Source organism: Pinus tabuliformis, chromosome 4_1 (assembly GCF_031772625.1).
Source record: "Pinus tabuliformis cultivar Carrire ecotype Pingquan chromosome 4_1, CPIR1, whole genome shotgun sequence".
In the NCBI taxonomy this organism is placed as follows: Eukaryota; Viridiplantae; Streptophyta; class Pinopsida; order Pinales; family Pinaceae; genus Pinus; species Pinus tabuliformis.
The window spans coordinates 107,884,388-107,905,672 of NC_142303.1; the positions used below are offsets into that span (position 1 = coordinate 107,884,388).

General features: G+C 40.7%; 2 pseudogenes; both read left to right on the plus strand.

Moving 5' to 3' along the window:
• Window positions 1-9,436: 9,436 nt before the first annotated feature.
• Window positions 9,437-11,110, plus strand: LOC149174450 (D-2-hydroxyglutarate dehydrogenase, mitochondrial pseudogene; annotated as a pseudogene).
• A 3,868-nt stretch (window positions 11,111-14,978) lies between these two features.
• LOC149174451 (D-2-hydroxyglutarate dehydrogenase, mitochondrial pseudogene) lies at window positions 14,979-16,308 on the plus strand (annotated as a pseudogene).
• Window positions 16,309-21,285: the final 4,977 nt, after the last annotated feature.

Genomic DNA, 21,285 nt, shown 5'->3' on the forward strand with positions numbered 1-21,285 from the left:
CATGCATGTATTTTTTTCAGTTTCCTTAATATGAGAATGACAAAAAGAAAACTAAGTACAGATCTGAACTATCTTTCCTCAAAGCAACACTTTGGCAATTTCTTTTCAAAAATGAAAGGAAGACTAAGACGACACTTTCAATTTCGAATGGAAAACTGCTTTTGACACTTCAAATAATTGACAATTCAAATCAAATACAATGGCAAAAGTGTAATCAACTATCTAAAAGAGGAAGACTTTACGACACTCTTTTTCTTGACTGAAAATGACAGTTTCGACACTTTCGAATCAAAAGAAAACAGTTCGATTAAGCTACTATTTGCAAAGGAGGACTGTAAATGATGAAAAATACATGAAAAACATTCACAATTCCTTATCAATGGAGGCTGAATAATGTAAAGGAAGAAGGTTTCAACAGTGATATACTGATCATAGATAGCAAAACTACTGAATATAGCTGAAAACAATGAAGAAAAAACCAAAATCTAGAGGCAGGAACAGCCTCACTCAATCATCGCACCTGTCCTTAAGGGAAATGGGGATGCATCTCACCTGTAGCACAGGGGAGGTGCAATGCATCCAAACTGCCAATGAGAGATAGTGCGATGGTCTAGGGACAAGACTGAGCTTGGTTTTCACCCACATTTTGCAGCTAAGTTTAGGGATTTAGGCTGAGCTTATGATAAACAATAAACAAAAAGTATAGGGTCTGATCTAATGAGGTTATTGAGCTACCACCAAGGCACTGAGGATGTTTGCAAGTCAGATGTTCATTTCATAAACCAACCCAAAGATTGACTAAAGCAGCATTGATCTACTTTGTAGTTGCATAGAAAAAGCAGTTCGAAGGCTAGCTGGCTTAACTTCAGGCTCCGTCTGTTAGTTTATAAAGCAAACAACAGTAACAAACAAACAAACTATTCATTCCCCAGCGGAGTCACTATTTTGTTTCCAAGAAAACTAGTGTCTACTCAGATCTGCTAGTCCCACTAAGACAGGTAGATATCTTAGAAACAAACAATTCAAAGTAACTTGTGTTTTCCTTTATGAGAGATAGATGAGAGAGAAGCAGAGGGCACCAACCTTAGTCTTTCACTTGGCTCCTTGCTTGTTTCCTCCCTCCTTTGACAGAGCTTTTCCACTCCTTCTTCACTTGTCCCGCTTCAAATAACACCTATAGAGTCAAAGCAGCAAAATACCATCAAAGCATAGAGATCTATAACCATAAACAATATAGGATCAGATGTACATTAACCATACAAATTCATACACAAATACAAGATTCAGAAATATGAAAGTATATGGAGGATAACTCAAATAGATTTAGTGATAGAAGTAGTAGAAGAGAGCATTACAACCTAGCTTTCTGATCCAACACCATCCTCCCAGCATGAAAGCCCTCTTCACCTCATGAAAATCTAGATCACCCAACAATACAATGCTTCACAGAGAAACCAACAACACTTCCTTACAAAATACAAAATTCCAGCCTTCGAATCTCTAGGATGAGGAATCCATATATAGATATTTGTAGGGGGTGAGTCAGCTTCTGGTATTTTGATTAGTTTCATTTCACTGATAGTTCTTGGTTCCACTTGGAGATTTCATGATCTCTTACTCATCCTTGGGTGAATTCAGAGAGGCAAGTGTCATATGAACAGTTTCTAGAAGATTCTTTGGGTTTCCACCTAGCAAACTACCTCTGCCATTTTTCTACTCTCACTCATCGCACCCTACAGAAGGGCTTTTCAGTATGCATCACGCCCTTTGTGTGTAGCAAGTGAGATGCATCGCACCCTTAGCATGGAGAAGTCTGTATGGTCCAATTTTGACTAGTTCTGAGCAATTTTTCTGGGAGAACTTCTGGGAAATGATGTAATTAGTTGACCTTGATCCTTTAGGGTATGAAACAACACTTTTAGAGGTTTATAAGCCCTTGGTTTATGGACATATATGATTGGGGTTGTAGTGCCCAAATATGTCTATAACATTTTGGACTGGACCTTTTATCATTTCTCAGATCCAGGGGAACAATACTTTCATGCTGCAAAGCATGGAAGGAGAAACAGTTTTTGATGGCCCAATTAATGGGAAGTTTTTGAAATTTTCTGTTGTTTAAGGTCTTTAGGCCTTAATGTTGTAAATATGTTGTTTCTAGCAGGTTTTAGTATAGACTTAATTAGACTCCATGCCCAATAGAATACTAGGAAATGTTCTTGTTTTTAAGTAGAAGGCAGTGGTCTACAGTTCTTGAGACCTCACAGGGAGAATCTCATCCCCAGAAGGAGCCAGTGTTAGCGCTGCTATACAACGATGATCTTATGAGATTAGAGACAAGCTTGGTCTGCTTGGTCGTACTCAAAAAGATTCCACATCGGCCACTTTCTCCTTTCTTCCTCTATTCTGCTTATTCTCCTTCATCTCCGTTTCCTCTGTTTTTCCTCTAAACCTGACAAAATAGCCCCTTGCATTTAATCCCCGAGTGTAAAGCCTAAACCTGCCATGAAACCTCAACCATATGACTTTGCACCTTTATAACTCATCGCCTTTCACCTCCACCATTGATCTTCCCTGCCGAATCTAACGACTCCCGTCACATCCGATAAAGTAACTTGCACGATCATTTCTTCACCGTCTGATCATTTACATAAGGATCCAACGGCATTCGCTTTCATCGTGCCCACAACTAGATTGAACGTTAGTGCATGATGAGAGCGCTTTTTCTCTCTCATTTGTTTCTACGTGTCGATCGCTGAGTGGAATCGCACGACCCCGTCCTTTTACCGCTTAGGGCGCAAAAGCGGTGCGATCAATACCATTACCGCCCAACTAAACCACTCCTGCCCGATAACGACCACGTAACTTTGCCTCCTGATCACCATTCGCTCTAGCCACCTAAGATCTAACAGCTCCAATTCAACTCACTTCCACCTCGGCTGATATCCTCCACCGAGCCATCTTCGCCTTCCATTCCCCTGATCTGACGGCCATCCTTTCCTCTCATCCATATCATCCACTCGCCCATGCAGTCCATGTCCTGTGACCACTCCATTTGCCTGAAGGAGGAAGGTGACCATCTTGCTTATACCAGTCACAGTAAATCCTCAAAAACCATATTTAACAGAAGGCATGGCCAAGGGAGAAAAGGACAGAGCACAACCCTGTAACTGCATTTATCAGTTATGGGGCTCCACTGGTATGAGCACTCCAACTGCCTAAGAGGACAGCATAGCACCCGAATAGATCAAATTCACCCACTGAAGCAAGCAAACACGGTCGAAGACTCCATTAGGCCATTAAATGGAGTTGGTGGTCAATTATGACCCCTCCATACCTAAATGACCAAGTGCCTTTGTAATGAAAATCTATAAATACCCAGAAACAAGATGTAATCAGGGTTGGTGGTTAGCATTTTGATGTAAGGTTCAACTTCTAGAGACTGTAGATATTTTGTCACTTGCAGTGTCTCATCTTCATTTTCAGCTAATACAAGCTTCTTTTGCTATTAACTGCTCACTTTCAATTTTCCTCTGTTCTAAGCTTGTGCTTGATATGTTGTATTCTTGATCTTTTGAGGTTTAACACTAGATAGCTGTCATCCTATCTCTGTGTTAGATTGTTGAATGTATCACTGAATAGGTTACTCAGGTTTCTTTCTATCTGATGCAAGAGAGCTGTCATCCTGTCTGTGCATTAGTAGAATAGATTTACAAGTTTCTTTACTAGTCGCAGCCAGCCATCACATGGTCATGTGTTTCTGCTGGTGTGGTTAGTATTCTCCATATTCACCCAATATCTAAATTGTGAGCATTTGGTGGTCTAAAGCCTCGTAGTCTAGGGGTGTTCATGCATGTCTGGAGTAAAACAAAATAGAAGTGGTTATCTGGCTTGAACAAACCTCAATCCTTCCATTAAACCTACAACAATAAGTTGAATTTATATGTTACTAGGCATCTCTGAGCTACAACCTAGGAGAGTTTCTTGGAATCCTAACAGGTGTTACATCTCCTCAGGTTAGGGTTTTGGTTGTTTAGGGTTTGCTCTTATTCTTCAATAGTAAGAAGGCCCTTGAGCCTCATTGTAAGACAGTTTAGAAGGATGTAGCTGCCACATCTCTTCTTAGAAATAAGCTACCATCGCCCTAGATGGTTTATTTCCATTCCTGTTTGTAAGCATATTTCAGTATTTTACATTAATGAAATGAAGTATTATTTCCGTTGCATCTTTGTGTTTACAATTATCTCTATAATTTGTTGTGTTCCTGTTTAAATCCAGATCAGTGGTATCAGAGCGGTCTTCTTTTCTTCTCTGCTTTTCTTTACATATCCCCAACAAGGTCGGAATATAAGGATTTAGGGCATGAACTAGTCAAACCTTTACAAGACCAGCCTCACAAATCTCGACGGCCTCCCATGGTGGATGAAAAGAAAGACGAGGGGGTAGGATATCCTATCAAAATCTTGCTTGAAGAAGCACTCGAGCGACAAAGGAACGCGATGATGGACAACTTAGCCCAGATCCTTCAGCGGCTACCCAAGGGTGATGCACCGGCTTCCAACAGCAACTTTGGAAATGCCACACCATTTAAGGTACAAGTTAATTTTGAAATCCCCATATTCAAGGGTCAGATAGACACAAATGCCATCGATAAATGGTTAAATGTGCTAGAGGGTTATTTTTATTTTCAGGATTTTTCCAGTCGAAAAAAAATTATTTTCGCTCTTCTCAAAGCAGCCCCCCACGTCAAGGATTGGTGGGAAACCTACTGCGAGTAGAAGGATGAAAGTACAGGCTCACTATTTTCAGTTGCACCCACTTGGAATTCATTCTGAGATGCCATCAAGGAGTAGTACTACCCTGTCGAAAGCTATGAGGATTAACACATAAAGTGGACCATGCTGCAGTAGGGAAGGGACCAAGACGTGTCAGAGTTTACCAATATTTTCCATACCCTTCACACAAAGTTGGGTATCAAGGATAAAAAGCAGCATTTGGTACTCAAATACCGTGGCTTCCTGCACAAGTACATCCAGGAAGAAATATAATTCCTGAACATCTCCTCGCTCGGCATGGCATACCGATATGCTGTCAAGGTCGAGCAAAAGTTTAAACAGAAGAAGCGAGACTTTGGATCTGTGAATCAAAAATAAGGGAAAGGTGCCCCCAAATGGTATAATAAAGGACAAAGGCAAGGCGAGGCAACCCAAGACAACTCACCAAAGCTGCAAGCAAAGAACAATGCAGCGAAGCTGAAAAAGGACATGGGAAAGTGGTGTGAGTTCCATAAGAGCTCCACTCACAACACAAGTGAGTGTCGGGCCAAGCAGTCACTAGTGGCTAAGCTAAAGGTTTTAGAATCAGATGCATGTTCCGAATTTGAGTCAGAACCTGATAAGAGGAATGACAAAGGGAAGCAGATTATCGATGCGGAGCCCAACGCCACTGTTGCCACCACAAAGATCTAGAAGGAGGAACCCAAAGATCCAAAGGAGGAGGAGCATCTCTTCCACTCCCAAATGTGGGTAAAGGGTTCCCCACTACAGTTCATTGTCGACAACGAGAGCCAAAAGAACCTCATTTCTATAGAGGTCATGAAGCGGCTGGGCGTACCGACCATAGCAAATCCACAATCGTACACCATGAGGTGGCTTCACAAAGGACGAGATCTTTGCGTGAGCAAATAGTGTCACCTTTCATACAACATCAAGCCCTTCACGGATGAGGTATTGTGTGACATTGCTCCCCTTGAAGTTTGTGATGTATTATTAGGACATCCATACTTGTGGAAGAGACATGTTGTGTATGAATCAAGGCCCCATGCTGTTATTGTTACTTTGGGAAATAAGTTGTACAGGACACCAAAGGTAGCACTACCTATTGTCATCTCTTTGGTTACTACAAAACAATGCAGTAAGCTCATTTCCAAAACCGGGAAAATGTTTTTCCTAATGATACGCACTCAAGGAAACAAGAATATGGTGGCCACGACCTCTACACGGGGCCCCTCCGCACAACAAATACAAATGGAAAAGGTCGTGGAGAAGTATAAGGACATCTTCACCTCCCTTGCAGGGGTTCCTCTGAACTCTCAGGTCAAGAACTCCATTGATCTGACCCCAGGTGCGCCGCTTCCCAATGGACCAATCTATCGGTTCTCCATTCTGGAGAACGATGAAATCAAGAGGAAGATTCAAGATTTGTTGCAAAAAGGTCACATCCATCTGAGTTCATCACCCTGTGGGAGCCCGATCATGTTGGCATAGAAGAAGGATGGGACTTGGAGACTCTGTATTGACTATTGGGCACTGAACAAGATCATTGTCCATAATAGGTACCCAATCCCACAGATTGATGACCTCCTGGACCAACTGAAGGGGGCAAAATATTTCATCCAGATAGATTTGAAGTTAGGATATCACCAGGTACCAATCGAACCCTCCAATGTGTGGAAGACTGCCTTCAAAACCAAGGAGGGCCTTTTCAAATGGTTGGTTATGCCTTTCGGATTGATGAATGCTCCTGCAAACTTCGTGAGGCTAATGGATGATGACATCTTGTGGCCATTCACCAATTCATTTGTAGTGGTATACTTGGATGACATCCTGATCTTCAGCTAGAGTTGGGAAGAGCACCTCTACCACATCCGACAGGTTCACCAAACACTCCGACAACACAAGTTATGTGCTAATTTGGAGAAATGCACTTTTGGCATGAACCCAGGTTTAGTATCTGGGATACATTATTGATGAACAGGGGGTGCATGTGGATACAGCCAAGATCCAAGTCATTTGGGATTGGCCATCTCCCACCACTCTAACAGAGCTTCATAGCTTTCTAGGCCTTGCCAACTTCTACCACAGGTTCGTGTTGGGATTTTCTCATATCACTTGGCCCTTGAGTCAAGTCACCAAGGGAGGAGCAAAAGGAAAATTATTTTGGTCTGAATCTCAACAGAAGGCCTTCACAAAGTTGAAATATCGCCTCTACTCGGCACCAATTCTTGCATTACCAGACTTGCAACAACCATTTGAGGTCGAGACAGATACCTCTGACTATGATATTGGGGCAGTCCTTACTCAACATGAGCATCCAATGGCATATCACAGTGAGACACTTTCAGACACAGTCCGAAAGTATCCCACTTATGACAAAGAGATGTATTCCATTGTGCAGACTTGTCAACAATGGAATCATTACATTTTGGGGAAGGAAATGGTCATCCACACAGACCACCGAACCCTGTAGTTCATACAGACCCAAGGGAAATTGCAAAATGATCACCATCAGAAGTGGTCCACATACCTGCAACAGTTCCATTTGAATATCAAGTATAAGAGGGGTAGCACCAATAATGTTGTATATTGCCTCAATCGACCATCGATCATGGCGTTAACCACCGTGCTCAACTCTTGTGGGCGCGAAACTTCTAATTGGCCACTTCTCTACAAAAGCGACCCGGAATTCAACCACACATCACTGACACTCTTGGAGGGTTAGCATGTTCCATATTTTCATCTCCAGGATGCCCTGTTATGCCACTTGGGTCACCTTTGTGTTCCTTCAAGCAAGTGTGCAAAGATGATTTGGGAAGCACACTACAGTCGGGCTGCTAGTCATTTTGAGGTTATAAAAAGGTGGTAGTACTGCAAAAGTATTTCTATTGGTCGAATCTTCGATAGGATGTTGGGAAGTACATCAGATCATGCACTTCCTGCGCCATTGTCAAACCGACCATCAAGAAGAAAGGCCTCTATAGCCTGCTGCCTACCCCTAGTCGACCTTGGGAATCCATATCCATGGATTACATGTTAGGCCTTCCTTCCACTAAGCATGGAAATGACTATGTTTTTGTGGTCATCGACAGGTTCTCGAAGATGGCCATTATGGCGGCCTACAAGAAGAATATCACAACAGAAGCCACTACTAAACTCTTCTTTGAATGAGTGTGGGTACACTTTGGGATCCCACAATCTATCATCTCAGATCGGGACAGCTGGTTCCTCGTTAAATTTTGGTCCAGTCTCTGGTTGATGCTGGACACCAAACTCACTAAGTCCACAACCTTCCATCCTCAAACTGATGGCCAAAAAAAGCTTGTCAATAGGATGATCGTACACATTATGCACATGTACAAATCAAAGCATCCACGCACATGGGACAAGAGCCTCCCCTATGTTCAACACAGCTACAACTAGGCTCTCCACAACTCGACTGGCCACAACCCTTTTCAGGTGCGCTTGGGATTCCAGCCACTATTTCCCATTGATGTGGCCATGCCATTTGCAGCGACTCACATAGATTCAGCTCATGTGGAGTCCGAAACAGATAAAGCAAATAGCTTCATTGAGCACATCCAACATATTCGCCAACAGGTCCATGACATTCTATACAAATCAAATGCCAAGTGTCGAGCAGTAAAAAGGGTCTTTTTCACCTCTATTTACCCTACATTAATTGTCAATCCAAGAACGATTTGTTATCTCAAAAAGTGTACTTAGTTTGAGGTGGTCAGTTTTCAGAGTAATGATAGTAGTATAGTGTTCTCAATACAAGAGTAAACAGATGTTGGAAATGAAATCTACTTACAAAAAGAAACCTAGGACTCAAATTATGCATTTAGAAAGCTCCAACAATTTATCAGTCAAGGGTACAGTAACGGTAACTCTTCCCTCTGTAAACTGATGCAATAAAAAAGACACTCAAAGGGAGGATCATCAAACTGGGAACTAGATAGCGTATGTCGATGTTCACTACAGTCTCAGACCTTTTTCACACCAAAGCAATGATAATCTTCTAATGACAAGAAATAGAACAGAAACTATTTCTATAAACAGGATTGAACAAGAAAAAATTAACCTACGGAAATGAATGCAGCAATAATTATAATCTACAGGAATTAAGTAACAGCCTTTGAATTGAACAGCAAACAGAAATGGAACAGTGGACTATCATAAATAAAGAACAACAATTTAAATATGAATGTACATCAACCCAAGTTAAACACGCGACACACTTAACATTTAAAAGGAACAGTAATCTGAGCTTTGATACAATACGCATGAATCTATAAAGTAACAGCAATTGTAATGGAACTGTTAGACTCCGTCTCATGTCAGAGATTGATTCTTCTTCAAAACCCTGTTTTGAAGAAGAAATCATTAATGTGTTGTTTTAGATTATGTAATTTATCTCCAGCTCTTCAAAAGGCAGCAACGACTTCAAGGTCTTATCCCTGCACAAACAAAAGAAAGCAAAACATCATCAGCAATCAAAGTCCGGCAATTTAATAATCAAATCAACAATACCTTCCGCTCCTTCATCCATTACTCGTACACGACAAGCTGTGAATCTTTCCAAGATCAGTCTACTTCAAGCAAAGATGACGAATCGAAAGTAAATCAAAATCCAGTTTTTCATGTAGCAGAGGCTGCCTTGAATGAGCAACAAAAAATCTCCAAGTGTGTTGGATGAAATTAGAGAGGGGTCGCGTGAGAAAAAGAATTCTTCTGGAAAATTGATGTTGCTTGTTGGGTCAGTTGGGCTGATATCTTCATCGCCTCGTCTTCTAGTTGCTGCTTGTCTTGCTTCAGCTGGTGATGCTGAAATTTATGAATACTTTTGTTGGGGAGAAGTAATAGGCTTTGACAAAGCAAAGTGCCCAGAACTCCGAGCAGCAAAATTACTGCCAACATCTTCTCCGATTGTTCATCTGGCGGCAAGTCAGCACCATCTTGAATATGCTTCGTTTATGTGCTCCAAGTTATATAGATCGGAGGAAAATTTATGTTTGGAAGTTTTACCTCAATTGGGAACTGATAGAAAAAAAGTCCCTAAGTTCAGCATGAGGCTTATGAATAAACGACAGCCCTTTCAATCGGCATGCAAGTCTTTTTGGTTTTCTCATTTTTCTCCACTTCCAGAGCTAGAAAGTTTATATGATTCCCAAACAAGATCTTATGGAACTGCAGCTACAAAAATACAGAGAAATCCTTCCTTTTCTATGATAAAAGCTAGAGATATTCTTCATTTTCAAAATATACTTGGAGAGAAAAATGTCATTCAGGATAAAGATAAATTGGCTACGGCAAATCATGATTGGATGAGGAAATATAAGGGTTCAAGCCAACTCCTACTTCGCCCTAGGAACACTGAAGAAGTCTCACAGATCCTAAAATATTGTAATTCAAGATGTCTAGCAGTTGTTCCACAAGGTGGTAATATTGGCCTCGTGGGTGGGAGTGTCCCTGTTTTTGATGAGGTGATTGTTAATCTGGGGTTGATGAACAACATAATTTCCTGTGATAAGGTTAGTGGCATCTTGGTTTGTGAAGCTGGTTGCGTCCTGGAGAATCTTGACACATTTTTAACTGATCAGGGGTATATGATGCCCATTGACCTCGGTGCAAAAGGTAGCTGTCAAATTGGTGGATATATTTCCACAAATGCAGGGGGCATACGTCTTTTTCGATATGGGTCTCTTCGTGGAAATGTTCTAGGGCTTGAAGTTGTTCTTGCAAATGGCACTGTGGTTGATATGCTTGGAACCTTGATAAAAGACAATACGGGATATGATTTGAAGCAGTTATTCATTGGAAGTGAAGGCACCCTTGGCATAGTCACAAAGGTTTCAATTCTTGTACCACCAAGGCTTTCATCAATAAATCTTGCCTTTCTTGCATGTGGAGATTACTTGAGCTGCAAGAGACTTCTCTCTGAAGCTAAAAGGAAATTGGGAGAGATTATCTCAGCATTCGAATTTTTGGATCTTGCTTCTTTGGACATGACTTTGAATCACTTGGAAGGTGTCAGGAACCCTTTACCTTCTTCAAAGGGGAAATTCTATGTTTTGATTGAGACTACTGGTAGCAACCAGTTGCATGACAAAGCAAAGTTGGATGCCTTTCTGGAGAGTTGTCTTGAAAATAGTCTCATTGTTGATGGTAGAGTGGCATAAGACTACAATCAGATTGCTGCATTTTGGTGAATACGTGAGGGTATTGCAGAGGCACTAGGGAGAGCAGGTGCTGTTTACAAATATGATTTATCACTACCTATTCAACACCTATATGAACTTGTTGATGAAATGCGCACGAGGGCATGGTGTGTTTGACACTGCTATGATAATTAATGGTTATCTCTATGAATTGGACCCACACCTGGACCGGTTTCTGAGATCTGCGTCCGTGGCAAAGATTATTCCTCCTTTTGATCGCTTATCTTTAAGGAGCATTCTCTTGCAGACTGTAGCTGCTTCACATTGCAGGAAAGGATCTTTGCGATATTGGTTAAGTGCAGGTCCAGGAGATTTCTTACTTTCCCCTGCTGGATGTTCGAGTTTTGCGTTCTATGCCATTGTTATTGATACAGAGACAATCAAACAGGATACAGAGGCAATCGAACAGATTGAGCGTGATGTAAAACGTACATAGCCAGATACGCATTTTTCTCTGGAGATTGTACATTTGCAATTGGAGATCAGGAAGCATTGAAGCGCAATCTTATTTTCGCAAAGCTGAACCCGGGGATTAGATGTGTGCAAGGAATGAATTAAGTCGTAGCACCATTATTTTATGTGTTCAAAACAGAACCAGATGAAGGCTGATGATGCAGAATAGGTAATGAGCTCACACAATGCTGCTGAGGAATTTTCCATCCCGGTTGATTTATTAATCTCAGGTGAAGTTACGATTTCCCATAAAAGTTGCACAGAAGAGGATTGAAAAGGCCTAAGAAAATGCTGAAACATGCTTATGAGGAGTGGATATTTTCAGTTCTCGCTTCGAATGAAACATTTAAAGCAACATGACTTGAAAAGAAAACAAAGCAAAAGCAACTATGTTTTGTAAAGAAGCCTTCACTGGCTGATCAGCTGTGGCAATGATCATTTTGCTTGTCTTTGGGATATTCGCCAATTAGGAGCTGGGGCCTTCCTGGGAGAGTTGAAACACCCACGTGTTGTGAACCCTGCTTATTTTTCGCCAACAACTGGCAGTAAAATCATAACTACCCGCCAAGCTAACCGGATACGTGTATAGGATTCTATCTTTGGTGATTTGCGTTGTACAAGCCTTGAGATCGTCGATAGCTATGATTTTAATGGTCACTTGACTTGCTTTCATGCTGAATGGGATCCAAAGGCTCCGTTCGAGTGCCTTGCAGTTATTGGTTGGCATCGCTCTGCATCCAATTGATTGGTTGGCATCGCTCTGCATACAAGCAATGGACAGCGAAAGATTCTATCTTTGGTGATCTCCTATTTCAAGACCCCAGTTAGTGATTTAAAGGTAGCTGCGCCCCAGCAGTTATTCCATGTGTCGGCCATCGGAATATTTTTAGGGAGATGCTGTTTTATTTTAGAATAGATGAACGCTCCTTTCTAATTTTTTGTAATTACAGTTCAAACAGCGCCCTTATTGTTGGGTCGATTTGTTGTTTGTTTTTTTTTTTAGAATAGTTTATCTAATGTATAAAAATAATCAGTTTGTAAAAGAGTGAGTAAGTAAGAGAGAGGGGAGAGTTTTCTGAGTGCTGAGAGTGTTGGAGAACAGAGCTTTCAATGTACAGTTTTTGGCAGGGATTTTTAATGAAAATTTCACAGCTCTGATTTCTGAGATCCCTGTGGCATGATGATTTAGCATTAGTTTTTCTCTTGTTTCATATGTAATCTGTTATGTTTCATTTCACTTCATGATCATTTCTGAGTGAACAAATGAGGTGTTTAGGTAGAATTCATAGTATTATATGCTCTTCCTATAAGTTTGTTCATGTTTAATGTTTTCCTCTGTTTGGCAAGGATTCAGTTATATGCCCTTGTCAGCTCCTCATCAGTCTTGCCATCCCATTTAAAACTAGATTTGATGCTAAATTCCTTGCCTACCTTGCCTCAGTCGTCAACCTGTGTTGTTCATTATATTTCTCTGTTGCAAGCTGTGATTTTGCCCATGCAGCCCAGACCGTTATTTAATTAAAAACCCCAAATCAATCATTCTAATCAGTTTACTAGCCTAATATTAGTGTTACCCATTTGGTCATCTCATCAATTGAATATCTACCGAGGTTGACCGGAGAGAGCCTTCTCCTGCCCCGTAGGGCTAGCTACGGGGCTGAATGGTTTGATGTTGCCTTGAGGTTTACCTTTCTCAGCCTGGGGTGAAAACTCAAGCGCTAACATACTGGCGACCATACTGGGGAGAACAAACTGATCTTTTGCTCATTGATGTGTTATTTCATAAGTCTTAGACGGAGCCTGAAGTTACGCCAGGTAGCCTTCGAAAACGCTCTTGTTTTACATCAGCGTTAGTAGATAAACGCTGCTTCAGTCAATCTCCGTGAGCTTGTGAATACAGCACTTCATTTGCATTTCACCCCAGTACATGCAATCAAGGTGCAGATCTGATGTTGATGGTGGACAGCAGTCAGACACTTATGTAGGCTGAACCATTCACCTGGCGACTCCAACTTGATCCAGACAGTCCAGTGCTCGCTGATCTGTTCATGCAATGGTAGGGTATGTGGCAGACCCTGCACTTTGTGAAGCTCTAAACGGAGTTAGAGAATTGTTAGTGGATATTGAAATTAATGAAGAATTTTTCAGTGACTTCTTTCAAAGTTTGAAATCTCCAGAGTTCTCTCCTGAAGCTAAAATTGGTGCCTGTGAGTTAATTGTTGAAAGAATTGAAAAGGAGATTCAGTATCTCGACGAGCAAATTCAGTCATATGATTTCCAAGACCCTAAAAAGTTCTTGGAAATCCTTCCTCATTCAAAACAAGATATCATAGAATTGCCTACAGTCGTTTACATTGACAGTGTGCAGCTGGAAGTATGCATTGCAGAGTTGGGGCAGCCAACAGAGTCCGGCTTCCGTGATCCTTTTGCGGCATACATGGACACATTTTTCAGTTTGATTGATAGATCAGGCTGTATTTTCCGTGACCAGGCTCAGTACGTGCATGAAGGGCTGCCAGCAACTGCATCTGTGACCTCGTGGCAGCATTCTCGAGCGGCATCATTCTCAGGTTTACTTGAATGGCTAACCTGGCATTTTAGTATTACCTAATCTATTGTTTGTACAGCAGATTAGAGTAGATTTTGTAAATAAATAAGTAGCCATAAGGGCAGCATCTTGTTTTAGTTTGCTTGAAGATTGTTTGAGTTCAGTTTCAGTTTGAAAATTAAGTCAAGAGTTGTGTAAATATTGACTCCATTGCCCAATGGTTGGAGGCACTGTCTGCTCTCCCAAAGTTCTGCGGTTCTTGGCACCTCCACGGAGCGGCAGCTGCCATCCCAAGTGGAGTCGATGTTAGACTCCGTCTCATGTCAGAGATTGATTCTTCTTCAAAACCCTGTTTTGAAGAAGAAATCATTAATGTGTTGTTTTAGATTATGTAATTTATCTCCAACTCTTCAAAAGGCAGCAGTGACTTCAAGGTCTTATCCCTGCACAAACAAAAGAAAGCAAAACATCATCAGCAATCAAAGTCTGGAAATTTAATAATCAAATCAACAATACCTTCCGCTCCTTCATCCATTACTCGTACACGACAAGCTGTGAATCTTTCCAAGATCAGTCTACTTCAAGCAAAGATGACGAATCGAAAGTAAATCAAAATCCAGTTTTTCATGTAGCAGAGGCTGCCTTGAATGAGCAACCAAAAATCTCCAAGTGTGTTGGATGAAATTAGAGAGGGGTCGCGTGAGAAAAAGAATTCTTCTGGAAAATTGATGCTGGAAAATTGATGTTGCCTGTTGGGTCAGTTGGGCTGATATCTTCATCGCCTCGTCTTCTAGTTGCTGCTTGTCTTGCTTCAGCTGGTGATGCTGATATTTATGAATACTTTTGTTGGGGAGAAGTAATAGGCTTTGACAAAGCAAAGTGCCCAGAACTCCGAGCAGCAAAATTACTGCCAACATCTTCTCCGATTGTTCATCTGGCAGCAAGTCAGCACCATCTTGAATATGCTTCGTTTATGTGCTCCAAGTTATATAGATCGGAGGACAATTTATGTTTGGAAGTTTTACCTCAATTGGGAACTGATAGAAAAAAAGTCCCTAAGTTCAGCATGAGGCTTATGAATAAACGACAGCCCTTTCAATCGGCATGCAAGTCTTTTTGGTTTTCTCATTTTCCTCCACTTCCAGAGCTAGAAAGTTTATATGATTCCCAGACAAGATCTTATGGAACTGCAGCTACGAAAATACAGAGAAATCCTTCCTTTTCTATGATAGAAGCTAGAGATATTCTTCATTTTCAAAATATACTTGGAGAGAAAAATGTCATTCAGGATAAAGATGAATTGGCTACGGCAAATCATGATTGGATGAGGAAATATAAGGGTTCAAGCCAACTCCTACTTCGTCCTAGGAACACTGAAGAAGTCTCACAGATCCTAAAATATTGTAATTCAAGATGTCTAGCAGTTGTTCCACAAGGTGGTAATACTGGCCTCGTGGGTGGGAGTGTCCCTGTTTTTGATGAGGTGATTGTTAATCTGGGGTTGATGAACAACATAATTTCCTGTGATAAGGTTAGTGGCATCTTGGTTTGTGAAGCTGGTTGCGTCCTGGAGAATCTTGACACATTTTTAGCTGATCAGGGGTATATGATGCCCATTGACCTCGGTGCAAAAGGTAGCTGTCAAATTGGTGGAAATATTTCCACAAATGCAGGGGGCATACGTCTTTTTCGATATGGGTCTCTTCGTGGAAATGTTCTAGGGCTTGAAGTTGTTCTTGCAAATGGCACTGTGGTTGATATGCTTGGAACCTTGAGAAAAGACAATACGGGATATGATTTGAAGCAGTTATTCATTGGAAGTGAAGGCACCCTTGGCATAGTCACAAAGGTTTCAATTCTTGTACCACCAAGGCTTTCATCAATAAATCTTGCCTTTCTTGCATGTGGAGATTACTTGAGCTGCAAGAGACTTCTCTCTGAAGCTAAAAGGAAATTGGGAGAGATTATCTCAGCATTCGAATTTTTGGATCTTGCTTCTTTGGACATGGCTTTGAATCACTTGGAAGGTGTCAGGAACCCTTTACCTTCTTCAAAGGGGAAATTCTATGTTTTGATTGAGACTACTGGTAGCAACCAGTTGCATGACAAAGCAAAGTTGGATGCCTTTCTGGAGAGTTGTCTTGAAAATAGTCTCATTGTTGATGGTAGTGTGGCACAAGACTACAATCAGATTGCTGCATTTTGGTGAATACGTGAGGGTATTGCAGAGGCACTAGGGAGAGCAGGTGTTGTTTACAAATATGATTTATCACTACCTATTCAACACCTATATGAACTTGTTGATGAAATGCGCACGAGGGCATGGTGTGTTTGACACTGCTATGATAATTAATGGTTATCTCTATGAATTGGACCCACACCTGGACCGGTTTCTGAGATCTTCGTCCGTGGAAAAGATTATTCCTCCTTTTGATCGCTTATCTTTAAGGAGCATTCTCTTGCAGACTGTAGCTGCTTCATATTGCAGGAAAGGATCTTTGCAATATTGGTTAAGTGCAGGTCCAGGAGATTTCTTACTTTCCCCTGCTGGATGTTCGAGTTTTGCGTTCTATGCCATTGTTATTGATACAAAGACAATCAAACAGGATACAGAGACAATCGAACAGATTGAGCGTGATGTAAAACGTACACATCCAGATACGCATTTTTCTCTGGAGATTGTACATTTGCAATTGGAGATCAGGAAGCATTGAAGCGCAATCTTATTTTCGCAAAGCTGAACCCGGGGATTAGATGTGTGCAAGGAATGAATTAAGTCGTAGCACCATTATTTTATGTGTTCAAAACAGAACCAAATGAAGGCTGATGATGCAGAATAGGTAATGAGCTCACACAATGCTGCTGAGGAATTTTCCATCCCGGTTGATTTATTAATCTCAGGTGAAGTTACGATTTCCCATAAAAGTTGCACAGAAGAGGATTGAAAAGGCCTAAGAAAATGCTGAAACATGCTTATGAGGAGAGGATATTTTCAGTTCTCGCTTTGAATGAAACATTTAAAGCAACACGACTTGAAAAGAAAACAAAGCAAAAGCAACTCAGTTTTGTAAAGAATCCTTCACTGGCTGATCAGCTGTGGCAATGATCATTTTGCTTGTCTTTGGGATATTCGCCAATTAGGAGCTGGGGCCTTCCTGGGAGAGTTGAAACACCCACGTGTTGTGAACCCTGCTTATTTTTCGCCAACAACTGGTAGTAAAATCATAACTACCCGCCAAGCTAACCGGATACGTGTATAAGATTCTATCTTTGGTGATTTGCGCTGTACAAGCCTTGAGATCGTCGATAGCTATGATTTTAATGGTCACTTGACTTGCTTTCATGCTGAATGGGATCCAAAGGCTCTGTTTGAGTGCCTTGCAGTTATTGGTTGGCATCGCTCTGCATCCAATTAATTGGTTGGCATCGCTCTGCATACAAGCAATGGACAACGAAAGATTCTATCTTTGGTGATCTCCTATTTCAAGACCCCAGTTAGTGATTTAAAGGTAGCTGCTCCCCAGCAGTTATTCCATGTGTCGGCCATCGGAAGATTTTTAGGGAGATGTTGTTTTATTTTAGAATAGATGAATGCTCCTTTCTAATTTTTTGTAATTACAGTTCAAACAGCGCCCTTATTGTTGGGTCGATTTGTTGTTTGTTTTTTTTTTAGAATAGTTTATCTAATGTATAAAAATAATCAGTTTGTAAAAGAGTGAGTAAGTAAGAGAGAGGGGAGAGTTTTCTGAGTGCTGAGAGTGTTGGAGAACAGAGCTTTCAATGTACAGTTTTTGGCAGGGATTTTTAATGAAAATTTCACAGCTCTGATTTCTGAGATCCCTGTGGCATGATGATTTAGCATTAGTTTTTCTCTTGTTTCATATGTAATCTGTTATGTTTCATTTCACTTCATGATCATTTCTGAGTGAACAAATGAGGTGTTTAGGTAGAATTCATAGTATTATATGCTCTTCCTATAAGTTTGTTCATGTTTAATGTTTTCCTCTGTTTGGCAAGGATTCAGTTATATGCCCTTGTCAGCTCCTCATCAGTCTTGCCATCCCGTTTAAAACTAGATTTGATGCTAAATTCCTTGCCTACCTTGCCTCAGTCGTCAACCTGTTTTGTTCATTATATTTCTCTGTTGCAAGCTGTGATTTTTCCCATGCAGCCCAGACCGTTATTTAATTAAAAACCCCAAATCAATCATTCTAATCAGTTTACTAGCCTAATATTAGTGTTACCCATTTGGTCATCTCATCAATTGAATATCTACCGAGGTTGACCGGAGAGAGCCTTCTCCTGCCCCGTAGGGCTAGCTACGGGGCTGAATGGTTTGATGTTGCCTTGAGGTTTACCTTTCTCAGCCTGGGGTGAAAACTCAAGCGCTAACAGGAACAACAATCCCAATTGAACAGCATTCATAGTTTAAGATTAAATCATATAGTAGTACCGATTTAGGAACATACAACGCGGTTAATCTATAATCGAATGGAAATTTGTAAGGAACAACAATCCTATATCAATTGTCAAAAGGAAAAACAATGCAATACAAAGTTAGAATGATAACATAGCATTCTTGTTGCAGATAACAATAGTATTTGGTCCAGTATATATAACAGAGTTGATATCTAAAACAGTAAAGCGTGTCAGATTACTGAACAGAGTAAATGAAAGAAATCAAACCACACATGAATCAAAAATATGATACAGGAGCAAGTGATCCACCAGGGTTGGGCCCTTAGCCTCTAGGGACTCACTGCTTAAGGCTACTCCAGAATCAACGATAGAACAGCAACCAGGTTTTCATATTAAAACATTAAGCAAAGTTACAAAGAATCGCTCTTCAAAGAGAATCGATGATCAAAGTTCAAGTATCAAGGAAACTTTCATAAAAATAACAATAGTTCTCTCTCTCCCCCCAAGCTAACAGTGCTACCCCTTCTTATAACAGCCGAGCAGCGATATCAACAATGCAGAGGATTGTTAAGATAGCGATCCCTCAGGATCAAAGGATCCTGAGGGATTCACCAAGCTGTTAGTTTGCAGTTATCCTCTTGTTCTTTTGCACTGATTGGAGATCTCATTTTCCTTTTTCTGGCTGTTACGCTCCAATTTGGATCGCCTTGTTTGAACGTAATTCCCTGCCAAAGGGATAGCAGTTAACTTGGTCTCGTTCTTTCCTTTGGGATGATAGTCTTCCATTTTCTCCTCTTTCTACATAGAAAAAGGGTAATTATTAGTTATTTCATATTACATATAAATCTTCTAGATTCTATCATATTCTTTTGTCATATGCCTAGCTCATGATGTGAAAAGGTTGTGAGTTTTGAAGAAAAGATAACAAAGTAAATGAAAATAACATACCTTCTTCAGTGCTCAACACACCCCCCTGCTTACCCTTTTTCATGCCCTCATGAAAACATTGTAGTTGACATGCAAGGCAGTGAGAGAGTAGGCTGGAGACGGGATCTCATGAGGAGGTCTACAGCCATGATGCCTAGCTAAGTGCTCAAAAAGATGTCCTGTCTAGCCCTCAGGCATTTTGTATAAGGCTTGGTATCCTGGTGCGGGATGCTAAATGACCAGAATTTGGAACCTACAATCTAACCAGGACGGCCCTTCCCTCAAAATAAGATCACCATAGAGGCCCAAGTGATCAGCGGCTAACTTAAAGTTCTCATAATTAAACGGTTCCCTGAGTTGGATATTCAGATTAGAAGTCTAATATCGAAATTTAGCAGCTGCAATGGCAAGGTCTTTGATGGTAAAAAAGTATTCTATCCCTTGCCGATTGATTGTTGTATGAATGGGTCCTAATGCTTCAATCACGCCCGGAGTCCTCATGAGGTTCCTATGTTTGTTCCATAACTACAATGGATCTCTAGGCGCAGCTCTTACCCATAAGTCTAATCTGTTTTCTTGTCTTTGGAAGGCATTATAGGATTTAAGCCATTTTATTTTATTAACTCCAAACGAAATAAATTCCTGCAGTTGGATATCCCCAACAAAAGGGCGAAGATTCTGCTCTATTTCTTGATCTAACACAAGGTTGTGCAAAGAAAACTCACATAATAATCTTTGAACCTTTACCCCATAGTGCTTACAACAATTTATGAGATCATCAATAGTGTTTATTTCTATAGGGGCTCCTGCTTTGACAGCCTTAATTTTCAATTGCAAATATCTTTCCATTAAAAACAAAGCATAATTCTTAGTAGGCACTCTACATGCTAGGACATCAGTGTACAAAGAGCATAAGGTATCCATTTGTTTGATAACTACATCTAACCTATGAGTTACCTTTGTGACTCTTTCTTCTTCCTTTCGCCATCCTTCAAAAGCCTATCTTTCAGATAAATTGACATTCCTTAACTACTGTTGCAATTCTTCATACTTTTGTCGAGAGATAGTTTGTTCTATAAGTTTTTCTACTGCTTGTTGGGCTTGCATCAAGCCCTCTCATAGGGTTACTATCCTTTGGTCACTATCCCACATAGTAGTTGTAGGTGGGAGGTTCACTTGAATCTTCTTATTGTGTCATTCCGTAGTCATGGTTTGAATTTCCTCAGAGGACTGTGCTTCTGTCTGAATTTCTTTGTCACAGGCCATTATGTCATCTGTTTGAATTTCGACATGGGTAACAGCCGAATATTGTTCCTTTTGATTTTGAACGGCAGGCTGGACCTGATTCCTCTTAACCTTTTTCCTAAGGGGTTTTGCTGGAGTGGTTGCATGCCTTACCACCGAGGTCTTTTTGGCTCTCTTCCCCATCTTTAGAATCCTGATTTGTTGTTGAAGTCACGCAATTACATTAAGCAATATTTGTTGTTCCTTTCATAATCTTTTGATTTCTTCCATTTTATTGGGAGGTGTTATCACAAAATCATGTACTGATGGCTTCTAATCAGTTAGACTTTATGTAACTATTTCAGACCAGACTCTTGACTAAGGATTAGCCTCCCTAGCCTGAGAGGGCTCTCTCAAACAAACTATTGATTATGATTAACACTAAGAGGGCTAACTCTTGAAATGAAAACTTAATAAACATGCTGGTTGGACAGACAACATAAGATTTCTTCCATTGGGCTCATGGAGTCAAACACCATTTCAGTAAACCATAAAACTACTCATTCATGGAAGTCAGGGCATGTAATGTTTAAACACTCAAAACATTTCTCAAATGAACCTCAACTCATAAATACACACAGGAAATCTGAGCAGCTAGGTGAATTCAGAGTGATTGTGTATCTATAAAGCTGTAAAACATAAAGGATAAGACAAAGCCACA